This window comes from Oratosquilla oratoria, chromosome 7 (assembly GCF_046742065.1).
Source record: "Oratosquilla oratoria isolate Oo_2021 chromosome 7, ASM4674206v1, whole genome shotgun sequence".
Taxonomy (NCBI): domain Eukaryota; kingdom Metazoa; phylum Arthropoda; class Malacostraca; order Stomatopoda; family Squillidae; genus Oratosquilla; species Oratosquilla oratoria.
Window position 1 is genome coordinate 31,731,659 of NC_134783.1, and position 12,317 is coordinate 31,743,975.

General features: G+C 43.8%; 1 protein-coding gene across 5 annotated transcripts in view; it reads right to left on the minus strand.

The window, feature by feature from the left end:
* The window catches only part of LOC143027037 (solute carrier family 35 member F3), a 583,434-nt gene that overhangs the window by 396,849 nt on the left and 174,268 nt on the right, over positions 1-12,317 (minus strand). The gene's annotated exons all lie outside the window — the stretch shown is intronic.

The following is a 12,317-nucleotide window of genomic DNA, read 5'->3' on the forward strand; positions in this document are numbered from 1 at the left end:
ACACACACACACACACACACACAACATACACACACATGTGTATAAATATGCATATACACATATGGTATATCATCAGGACATAGGCTTCTGGTTCTTGTACTTCATTTTCTAATTCATGTTCTTCTTTGAGCTTCCATACCGACATCAAAATATCTTACGTTATATACAACAGTATCAACTTTCAGCTTTCGGAAAATTATAGAATCTCGGCATATCCAGGGAATCGGTGCAAATATGCTACAAATCTGTAAACTACAAACATCACAAAGTGACACCTAATACCACCTTCAACAAAGCACACCAAACATGACCGGAAAGCTTAAATTTTAAGTCGACGTGTATAACATACAATCTGTGTCACTTAAGAACATAAGAACGAAAAAAGTTGCAAGAAACAATAAGGCCTATACTAGGTGGTTCCATGTCCATTACCACCTATCCACCCCATCCATAAAGTTTTCTAATCTTCTTTTACAACAACTGATAGTTTCAGCGCTCACCAAGTGGTTACCATTCGTTAACCACTCAATTGGTAAACCAATTCTTATCTGATTTCCTCTCTCCTTCATGCTGCGTATCACGAGTTACGTTGTTACGCCAGAAAAACTCACACACGGACCAAATCACCATAAAGTACAATTTATCTCACCAAGAGGCACTTCCCTACACATCGTAGCAAACGGGACGCGAAATCAAGCAGGTCTCTACCGAGATATTAATACCGAACATCTGCAATGCGTATATCCTTTGTATTCCACTGTCTGCCGATGAACACATACGCACAGTTAATGTTGAAATTTTGCTTGTCATCTCGTATATATGTACGCACCGGTATGTATATACTCGTACGAAGATACAAAGATAGTCACATATATGCGTATACGTGTGTCTATGTTAATGTGTATGCGTGCGTGCGTACGCGTATGTGTGCGTGCGTGCGTGTGTGTGTGTGTGTGTGTGTGTGTGTGTGTGTGTGTGTGTGTGTGTGTGTGTGTGTGTGTGTGTGTGTGTGTGTGTGAGTGTGCGTGCAAGTGTGCGTGCATGTGTGCGTGCATGTGTGCGTGCATGTGTGCGTGCATGTGTGCGTGCATGTGTGCGTGCATGTGTGCGTGTTTGCGTGTATGAGGAAGCATATATGTATGCATAAATGTATGCATAAATGTATGCATAAATGTATGTACAAATGTATGTATGTACAAATGTATGTATGCATGTATGTATATACATGTATGCATGCATGCGTATATCCACAAGTCACACTAAGTATGTTGTGTACACGTATATATACGTGCTTGCGCATGCACGCATATTTGTCTGCGCGTGTGCATGTGCGTGTGTTTGTGTGCACCTGTGCGTGCGCGTATATAATAGTGTTCCTCTGTATCCCCCAGTTTGTGTGTCTGACTTTACTATCTACACACTCCAAGAACCGCCGAAGCTCGTAGAGATACGGCGTACGAGTGCACCAGAACACAGCCGGCTACAGTACAACCAACTAACTCGAGTGTATTATACAACGGGGCTTAAGCAACTAAGGGACCCGAGGAGATACCGGCAGGTCCCCGGGTTCGTGTATAAGTTAGGTGTTTGCAAGAGCCTTCCTACGGTCGAGAAACTGCTTTGTTTAAAAGCCCCTGAAATGAGCTTTTCCTCCTGCTCCTCCTCCTCTTCCTGCTCCTCCTGCTCTTCCTCCTCTTCCTCTTCTTCCTCTTCCCCATTCCCTGACCTTCTTCATATCCCTGTGTCCGCCCACGTTTGGAGGTAAATACAGTCCCGGAGAGACAGAGAGGCAGAGGCAGAGAGAGATATAGACAGAGAAATAGACACAGACATACAGAAACAGACACATACAGAGACAGACAGACACATACAGAGACAGACAGACAGAGACAGACAGGCTGGCAGGCAGACACAGACTTTTCTTCCCAGGGCTAATGAAAAGGTGTGGCACCCACCACCCAACCTCACCCTCACCCTCACCCCCCCCCCCCATTACACTCTCCACACCATCATCGCTCTCAGTAAATTTTGTTACAACCCACTGGGCACCACATCGCAAATATGAAACACGCCCTCCCCATCACATCTCCAGCTAAAGCTTCTCCAAATCACTTCCTCATCACATCCCCACTTCTCCATTGACGTAATCATCATATTTCCATTAGGGACATTACTCTTGCACGGCCAGACAATCCACATGGAGGAATCTCGTTCTTCTGTTCAAGAAAGATCGTCTTCTGCGTCCGATGGACGTCCAATAACGGGACCTTCTAACAACCATCCTATTGATACCGCGTTATAACTACCCTCCACCCCACGCCCACATTCTGCCCACGCCAAGCCTACATTTCACCCAAGCCCCGCGCCAACTTCGCCCAAGCCACGCCCACACTCCGCCCACACCCCGCCCACATCATATCCACAGCCCACCGACCCTCTACGCATACTTCAACTATACTCCATCCACGTCCTACCCACACCGTACCCACTCTTCACCCACACTCTAGCCACACTTCGCCCACACCCTATCCAAACTCCGCCCACACCCGTCCACACCCTACCAATACCCCGCCCGCAATCTACCCACACCACGCCCACAGCCTGCCCACGCCCCGAACCACACTCCGCCCACGTCCTGTCCAGAATGCTACCACACTCCGCCGAGACTCCAACGTCATGTGCAAGACAAATTATTACAGGTAACTTCCATTCCAGATAAACGAAGGCAGCAGCTTCCTTTCAAACAAAATGATGTACCTCCACATTATTTCTTACATTGTTCTCGAAATGAAAATTCGCATTCGGTAAATCGTATTAACTCCGTTTCAGCTCCATATGGGATACTGAAAACATTTAGCTCCATACATGTAATAATCTAGGGACTTAGATAACGCCCCTTCGGACCAGAGTCACACTTTTTTTTTTTTTTTCTTTCTTTTAAGATTAATCCCCATTCAAAGAAAGAGTTTGATCTATTTTCCTTCGGTTCTACTTCCCTCCTTAAATCTTTCCTTTACCACTTCCACGACTCTTTGGGGTCGATTTTGTCCCCAAGGATAGAAGCGCTGGTTATTGGCGGCGTACAGGGTGTCACTTCTTCTTTTATTTCCGGCTCCGGCCAGCTATTTCATTCATCTCCGCGGCCCCACGCCTCCGCGACGCGACGCCAGAGGCGAGTGTCCATCTTCATTAATCCTCTCCGCTTCGCGAGGCACTTTATGTCCCTCTCGGTCTTCCCGGTAGCGTTCCCCGGCTCGTGATGGAAGCATCAAATCCTCATTACAAAAAGTGGGCGTGGGATAAGCAGAGATGGGCGCGTTCCTCGGTACTTTTCTACGTGCGTTCCTATATGTATTCCTCGGTGCGTTCCTATATGCATTCATCGGTGGGTTCCTATGTGCATTCATCGGTGTCATGACTGTGCTCAGGACACCGAGGAACGCATCTAGGAACGCACCTAGGAACGCGCCCAGCTCTGGGTGTAAGTGTAAGGTTACAATGAACTGACAACAAGATTCCAGTGCCACAATGGCAACAGTGATACCGAGTAACAACTGTGACAACAGTACTATTTGTGACACAAACAACGGTATGAGATGTGTCACAGATGCCAGACGTGTCACGATTGGCGCTAAAGCTATGATTACCTGTGCAGCTTCTTTGCTTCTTAAATTCCTCAGGAAGCTTCAGGATTTTTGTCAGCCACTGTACCATGATTCCACCATGTCTGTACCGTCTCAGAATACAACACTAACAAACGCAACATGTTACCTACATTTCCTCTCTCTCTCTCTCTCTCTCTCTCTCTCTCTCTCTCTCTCGCTCTCTCTCTCTCTCTCTCTCTCTCTCTCTCTCTCTCTCTCTCTCTCTCTCTCTCTCTTTCTTCTTACATTATTTTCCATCGTATCCTTAGTCTATGACGTCTACGGCGAGGTCCCTCTTCCTCTTTCCTTTCTCTGGAATTCGTTCATTTTCGCTCATTTTCACTCACAATTGTCTTCCTCTTTCCTTATCTCCGTCATTACCGCCCCCCGACGCACCATCCTCCAATATCCTGTCTTTCTTTCTGGGCAAACTTCCCTATTTACCTTTTCCCCAACATCGGTGTCCCTTCCTTCATAAGGCACAGTGGGAATACCTTGTCTTGACAAGTTTCAAAATACTTCGTTCACGTCCTACAGAAACAGTCGACTTTGACCGTACCTATTTGGAAAATACAACACTTACTACCAAGATGAATCTTGTCCCTATTTACAAAATATTTCGTTCATGCAAGTCAGGAACTGCTGAGCTTGACCGAACCTTTTGGAAAACAGCGAGAACAATTACAATCGCAACTCAAATTACATCCCCAACAAATCTACCAGGCCCCTCTAACTTTTTCACTACCAATAACGATATTTTATTTTCCTTCTGGTTGCCGCTAGGCGATTTAAATCATCTTGAAGAGGCCCCCTACACTAAAATTGTTGAATAATTTCACACCATAATCCCAACGCCAAATTTACCTTTACCCAATTCTGTTTTCCTTTCCCTTTCGTCAACATCCTGCTCACGCTTCTACCCACCACCGTCGGTGCCGCCTCTATGCCATTCCCTCTTCCCCCTTCCTCCTTCCCCCTCCTCCCCTTCCTCCTCCTCCTCTTCTACTTCTTCCCCTTCCCCTTCCCCTTTCCCTTCCTCTGCCTCTTCTTCTGCCTCTTCCTCTGCCTCTGCCTCTTCCCTTGACACTTCCCTTGTCTCTTCCCCTGCCTCTTCCTCTGCCTCTTCCTCTTCCTCCTCCCCTTCCTCCTCCTCCTCTTCTACTTCTTCCCCTTCCCCTTTCCCTTCCCCTTTCCCTTCCTCTGCCTCTTCTTCTGCCTCTTCTTCTGCCTCTGCCTCTTCCCTTGACACTTCCCCTGTCTCTTCCCCTGCCTCTTCCTCTTCCTCCTCTTACTCTTCCCCCTCCCCCCCAAACCACCATCAATACCACCACCGACTATGTACTCTCCTTCCCGTCATTTCCATCCTCCTTGTTGCTCTGTTCCTCGTCTTCGTCCACTTCGTCCTCCTTGTCCACTTCACCCTTGTCTTCCTAGTCCTCGTCCACCTCGGCCTCGCCCCCCTCGTTCTCGTCCTCCTCGTCACCCTCGTTATCACCCTTGTCTTTATTCTCATGCCACCCTCATCTTCGTCTTCCTCCTCATCCCCATGTTCACCCTCGTCCTCGTCTTTGTCCTAGTCCTCGTCCTTGTCTTCGTCTTTCCCCCTTCCCACCTTGTCCTCACTCACCATTATTTTCACCCTTGTCCTATCCTCCTTTTCCTCCTCTTCCTCCTCCTCCTTGTCCTCACTCATAATTATTTTCCTCCTTGTCCTATCCTCCTTTTCCTCCTCCTCCTCCTCCTCCTTGTCCTCATTCTTATCATTATTTTCATCCTTGTCCTATCCTCCTTTTCCTCCTCCTCCTCCTCCTTGTCCTCATTCTCACCATTATTTTTACCCTCGTCCGATCCTCCTTTTCCTCCTCCTCCTCCTCCTCCTCCTCCTTGTCCTCATTCTCATCATTATTTTCATCCTTGTCCTATCCTCCTTTTCCTCCTCCTCCTCCTCCTCCTCCTCCTCTCTCCTGTCACTCCTCTCAACTTCGTAGATTGCCTATGTCTGGTTACCATCTCATTCGTTTAGACCTACGCAGAATCTCCCTCCTTCCCGCTCCCTCGGTCTCCTGAGACGACCTCCTGATGACGCATTCCATCAATGCTTCTTCCGAATGCATCTTTTCTTAATAGGTCCTCATGTCCCGGTCTGGGTCGCATTCGCGGACTGGGTCATATCCTCTGTTGTATAAACAACGAAGGAAGAGTCAGTCCCCCTTTCATTCGTATGTTCTTGTGTTCATATTCAGGGATCATTGGATTTATAAGACTTTACTGCAGTCGGACGCATTTTACTGTGACTTTAATGTAAGAATAGTGTGTGTATGGAATAGGACAGTGTTGGACTTGTTCTTATGTGTGTTTGTGTGTGTGTGTTTCCCATGGTGGCCTATTGTGTGTGTGATACACCATAGTCTTTGGTGGATCATGTGTTAGACTCGTGATCGACAGCTATTTCCCTCCCGGAAGAGACCTCAGAGCTCGTATATGACCGATCTATGGGTAATGCTGTGACTTTACACGCACCCACACCAACTCCCCGCCCACGAGAGGTGAAGTAACAACCCGCAGCGCAGTGACACTGAAATTATTTCAGCCCTGGGCGGGATTCGAGCCCGAACCTCTGTAGTGTCAGCCGAGAAATCTACTAACTGCGCCACGAGTGTGTATTTACCTAATTGTATCTTGTGGGAAGAGAGCTATGCTCGTAGTGACCCGCTATTGTATCTTTCTGCATCCATTTTTTTCTTAAAGTCATGTATAGTTTTTGCACTCACTGTTTCCTCATTCAGTTTGTTCCAAATATATATCACTGTGTGTGTGTGTGTGTGTGTGTGTGTGTGTGTGTGTGTGTGTGTGTGTGTGTGTGTGTGTGTGTGTGTGTGTGTGTGTGTGTGTGTGTGTGTGTGTGTGTCTGTGTGTGTGTGTGTGTGTGTGTGTGTGTCTGTGTGTGTGTCTGTCTGTGTGTGTGTGTGTGTGTGTGTGTGTGTGTGTGTGTGTGTGTGTGTGTGTGTGTGTGTGTGTGTGTGTGTGTGTGTGTGTGTGTGAACAAGGTACTATGCGCAAGCAAACCTGTACATGAACCCCTATCCCAAGCACCAAATATTGTGTCCACCGCCGGGATTGAAACTCGGGTCTTTCGCGCGTAAGTCGATCGCGTTACCACTGAGCCAACCGGGCTCCAGTTCGACAGAGTAAAGCCAAAGGTTCTTAAGCCCTTCTGGTGAATGAAATCCTTTGGCGTGACGTCACTGGGCGGAAGCCACAATTCTGGGAAGCTTTTAGAGAAGCCTGTTCGCTGTCATGATTAGGATATCAATCGCTGTCACCTCGTCGAACTAATATTGATGTCAATTCACGAAGAAACTTCGTCAAAGTCAAATGCTTATCGGTTCCGTGGTCTCGGATATTACTTTGGCGCAAAAAAAAAAAAAAAAAAAAAAACAAGGACACGTCAAACCTTTGCTGCAACAAAGATCACCTATGCCCTTTGTCCTCGGACTGCCATGGTAAGGCGCAAACATTAACGAATATGACATGAGCAATAAAAAACCCAAAACAGTTTCAACTCGACATTCCTCGCTGACAAAATAATCCCCCCCTCTCAACACCGCATCCGAATCTAACTCATTATGTGACGTCATCGACATTAATCTTAATTGTGAATATAATCAGGCAGCTCCTCTTTCCCTCACGTCCCTACTCCCCCCTCATGCCCCTACTCACCCCTCACGCCCCCACTCCCCCCTCACGCCCCTACTCCCCCTCACACCCAACTCCCACCTCCCACCCCCACTCCCGCCTCACGCGCCCACTCCCACATCACACCCCCACTCCCCCTCACACCCCCACTCCCCCCTCACGCCCCCAATCCCCCCTCACGCCCCCACTCCCCCTCACACCCCCACTCCCCCCTCACGCCCCTACTCCTCCCTCACGCCCCTACTCCTCCCTCACGCCCCTACTCCTCCCTCACGCCCCTACTCCTCCTCACGCCCCTACTCCCACCTCACACCCCCACTCCTACCTCACACCCCCACTCCCCCCCTCACGCCCCTGCTCTCCCCCACAGTCCTACTCTCCCCCACGCCTCTACTCCTCCACATCCATACTCCCCTAAGCCCCCTACTCCCTCCAACCCCTACTCTCCTGCACGCCCCTACTCCCTTTCACGTCCCTACTTTACCAACACATCTACTCCCCCCCTACGTCCCTACTCTCCGCAGTATTGATTAGTCCACCTGATTAGGCCACCACCTTTCCAAGCACCAACTTCGGGGCCCTTAACGACGTCTTCATCACCCAATCTCACACAACGACAACTGCATCACGTTATGCTAGCGACGGGAATTGAGACCTCGTTAGGTCTCTTGGGTCTGTATCACTAATGACCCTAAACAGGGAATGGTAATACCATAATACAATACAATAAGACTCAAATTGTATTGTAATTGTAATATTATAGTTTTTATTTTATTAATTTATCATTATTATTATTTCTCGCATCCGACCTAGATATGGACCAAAAGGTCTCCTGTCGGCATGCTCCGCCTTTGTAATCCTTTGTAAATTGGGGTCAACTTCACTCCTCACTTATGGGAGGATTTAGTAAGGTCATTTTGGACTCGGCGCGAGTAACGAATCACTATATTATTAGAACAAGTAACCAATCAAACCAATCAATTTCTCAAAGTTTGTAACCGTGTTTAGTGTGTATGTAGCATTGCTGTTCTATAAAGAAATTGAAGTCCAACCTTATAAAGCTGTGTTTATTGCATATGAGCGTGGAAAATATACAAAAATATCGGGTTGTCCAGAGATTGGGCTTAATTATAATCATGTAAAATATCGAATAACGACCAAGAGTAATTGGGAATCACTGCTAACGTAAGGCTTCTTGTGCTGAACACAATAAGCCCTCATCACGTGATTCTTTGTGTGTGTGTGTGTGTGTGTGTGTGTGTGTGTGTGTGTGTGTGTGTGTGTGTGTGTGTGTGTGTGTGTGTGTGTGTGTGTGTGTGTGTGTGTGTGTGTGTTTCTGTCTTTACCTCCGTCTCTCCATCTCTCTCTCTGTCTTTATCTCTCTCTCTCTCTCTCTCTCTCTCTCTCTCTCTCTCTCTCTCTCTCTCTCTCTCTCTGTCTGTCTGTGTCTGTCTGTCTCTCTCTCTGTCTCTCTCTGTCTCTCTCTCTCAAGAGACCATGAATTCCAGCCCTGCCTTGAAACAGGGTTGCGGCCCATCAAGACTTCATTCATCCTATGGTCCACCTCCCCAATCAGCTGATTTACAAAATTTTCTAGGGACAACTACAAAAAGTAATCTCTAGTGTTTTATTATGATACCTAGGAGTTCCATTGATTCGGGGAACTAGACGCCCTCGTTCCTAAAACAATTTCTACCATCTATTTCCCGAAACATAGTCAAGAAGGCGACTCGAAATTACCCACTCAATACAATAACGACACCCCTACGGTCCAGAGCCACCCAGCATTCTTTTGTGGTCGAGGCCCAATGATAACTTTTAATTTCTACTATCCTTACTTTTTTTTTTTTTTTGTCTCTCTCCTTCATCACCTCTGCGAGCTTTTGGTCCCAGAGACAGAAGCGTTGGTTACATGTGACAAAATGCGATACAATCTTGAAGTATCTGTTGCAAAGTATTTGATACTTAGATTATTAAAATGTGTCAGTCAGTGTGTCAAGCTGTTGCGATATTGTTTTCAGTCAGAACCAGCTGGGCGTCCCCGTTCATTCATTGAAGAAAAAGAAAAAAGAAAAAAGAAAAAGAAAAAAGAAGAAAAAAGAAGAAAAAAGAAGAAAAGAAGAAAAAAGAAGAAAAAAGAAGAAAAAAGAAGAAAAAAGAAGAAAAAAAGAAGAAAAAAAGAAGAAAAAAGAAGAAAAAAGAAAAGAAAAAAGAAGAAGAAAAAAGAAGAAAAAAGAAGAAAAAAGAAAAGAAGAAAAAAGAAAAAAGAAGAAAAAAGAAGAAAAAAGAAGAAAAAAGAAGAAAAAAGAAGAAAAAAGAAGAAAAAAGAAGAAAAAAGAAGAAAAAAGAAGAAAAAAGAAGAAAAAAGAAAAAAGAAGAAGAAAAAAGAAAAAAGAAGAAGAAAAAAGAAAAAAGAAGAAGAAAAAAGAAAAAAGAAGAAAAAAGAAAAAAGAAGAAAAAAGGAAAAGAAGAAAAAAGGAAAAGAAGAAAAAAGGAGAAGAAAAAAGGAGAACAAAAAGAAGAAGAAATAATTAAAGGAAAAAGAAGAAAAAAGAAGAAAAAAGGAGAAGAAAAAAGGAGTAGAAGAAAAAAGGAGAACAAAAAGAAGAAGAAGAAGAAGAAGAAGAAGAAGAAGAAGAAGAAGAAGAAGAAGAAGAAGAAGAAAAAGAAGAAGAAGAAGAAAAGAAGAAGAAGAAGAAGAAGAAGAAGAAGAAGAAGAAGAAGAAGAAAGAAGAAGAAAGAAGAAGAAGAAGAAGAAAAAGAAGAAGGAAGAAGAAGAAGAAGAAGAAGAAGAAGAAGAAGAAGAAGAAGAAGAAGAAGAAGAAGAAGAAGAAGAAGAAGAAGAAGAAGAAGAAGAAGAAGAAGAAGAAGAAGAAGAAGAAGAAGAAGAAGAAGAAGAAGAAGAAGAAGAAGAAGAAGAAGAAGAAGAAGAAGAAGAAGAAGAAGAAGAAGAAGAAGAAGAAGAAGAAGAAGAAGAAGAAGAAGAAGAAGAAGAAGAAGAAGAAGAAGAAGAAGAAGAAGAAGAAGAAGAAGAAGAAGAAGAAAGGAAAATAAACAAAGGAAAAGAAAGACAAAACAGGAAAAAATATGACATAAAAAGAACAGACAAAATGAAAAAAGATAAAAAGAAAGAATAAGAAAATAATAATAATTAGAAAAATATGAAAAGGAAAAAATAGGACAAATGACAAAGGAAAAGAACAGAGACAAAAATAGAAAGAAAAATATTGTAATTTAATTTTTTCGACCCAAGTTTTTTTTTTTTTTTTTCTCCCAAGCTGGCCTCTGGGGCCATATTTGGCACTTACTGATTTTGTTCAGTTCATCACCAGACGATTTAATTCACCTTTAAGAAACATCTGCTCTGAAATGAAGTTATCAACTCCAGGTCGCTAACTCCAACCAGCCATACATCTATTCAATCAGTCAATCAATTCCAAATCCATTCAGCAAATTCCCATCCATCGCTTTATTCCTTCCAATCACTCCTTCTCCACCTCCTCCCCTCCCCCTCTCCCTACCCCTACCTTCCTCTTTTTCCTCCCCATTCCCTCTCCCTCCCACTCCCCCTCCTCTTTCTGCTCTTTCTCCTCTCCCTACTCTTTCTCTCTCTTCCTATTCGTACTCTTCCATCTCGACTTCCGAAAATACTTATTTTTCATCTTCCCATCAGCATTACATTTGCTTTCATCATTTATGATTCTTTCTTCCCTTTCCCAGTTTCTCCATCTCCATATCCCCTCCTCTCCCTCTCTCCCTCTCTCCCTCTCTCCCTCTCCCTCCCCGTCTGTCTGTCTGCATGTCTGTCTGCATGTCTGTCTGCATGTCTGTCTGCATGTCTGTCTGTCTGTCTGTCTGTCTGTCTGTCTGTCTCTCTCTCTCTCTCTCTCTCTCTCTCTCTCTCTCTCTCTCTCTCTCTCTCCAATCTTTATCAATCTCATTCCACACTAGCCTTTTCACTTCATGCCAATTACCTGGGCAAAACAGTCTAGCATTACCACGAAGACGACCCAGCTATGCAAAACAAGGTTAAGGACCCAAACCTCTTCCAACATTAAACGTTTAACTCGCTCTGTTTCTCTGCTACCAGCACTTGCCACGATGTACATCATAGACCACGTTCTGACTACCCGCAGCTGATTTATTTATTCATTTATTTATTCAATCGTTTATTAATCAATTTATTCATTTTTTATTCATTTATTTGTTTATTGATTTTTTACTCATTGATTCATTTATTTATTCATTTATTCATTTATTTACCTATTCATCTATTCAATAATTTATTCATTTATTATTTTTATTTTATTATTTTTATTTATTCATTTATTCATTTTATATATATTTATTCTATTTTGTTCTTATTTATCAGCTTATATTTCTATAATATTTATATTCATTTATCTATTTTTTTATTCTTATTTTTTGTTTTTATTATTATAATTTATATATATATATATATATATATATATATATATATATATATATATATATATATGTATGTATGTATGTATGCAAGTCACCCTGCTGAAGAGGTGAAAATTTGATTTGCCAATATCCTGCACTGGCAGAGTGACAAAACTTTTTGATTAAATTCAGCGCTGTCTGTCCCTATTCTTTCGCGTTTGTCGCGCAGACTTTCCATCGTCTTGGAAATGAAAAAAATATCACCTTCAACTTGAAGGAAAGATTGTCAATGTTTTCCTCTTTATATAATATTTTTAATCTCTCTCTCTCTCTCTCTCTCTCTCTCTCTCTCTCTCTCTCTCTCTCTCTCTCTCTCTCTCTCTCTCTCTCTCTCTCTCTCTCTCTCTCTCTCTTTCTTTCTCTCTCTCGCTCTCTCGTCGGCTATCCTTCTCCTTTTTCCGTCTCTTTATGTATCTTTCCCTTTGTCTAGTCCAGCGGTTATCAACCAAAGTTCCCCGGAACCCTAAGGTTCCGCAAAAGGTCCCTAAAGGTTCCGCGAGAACAAGTGAG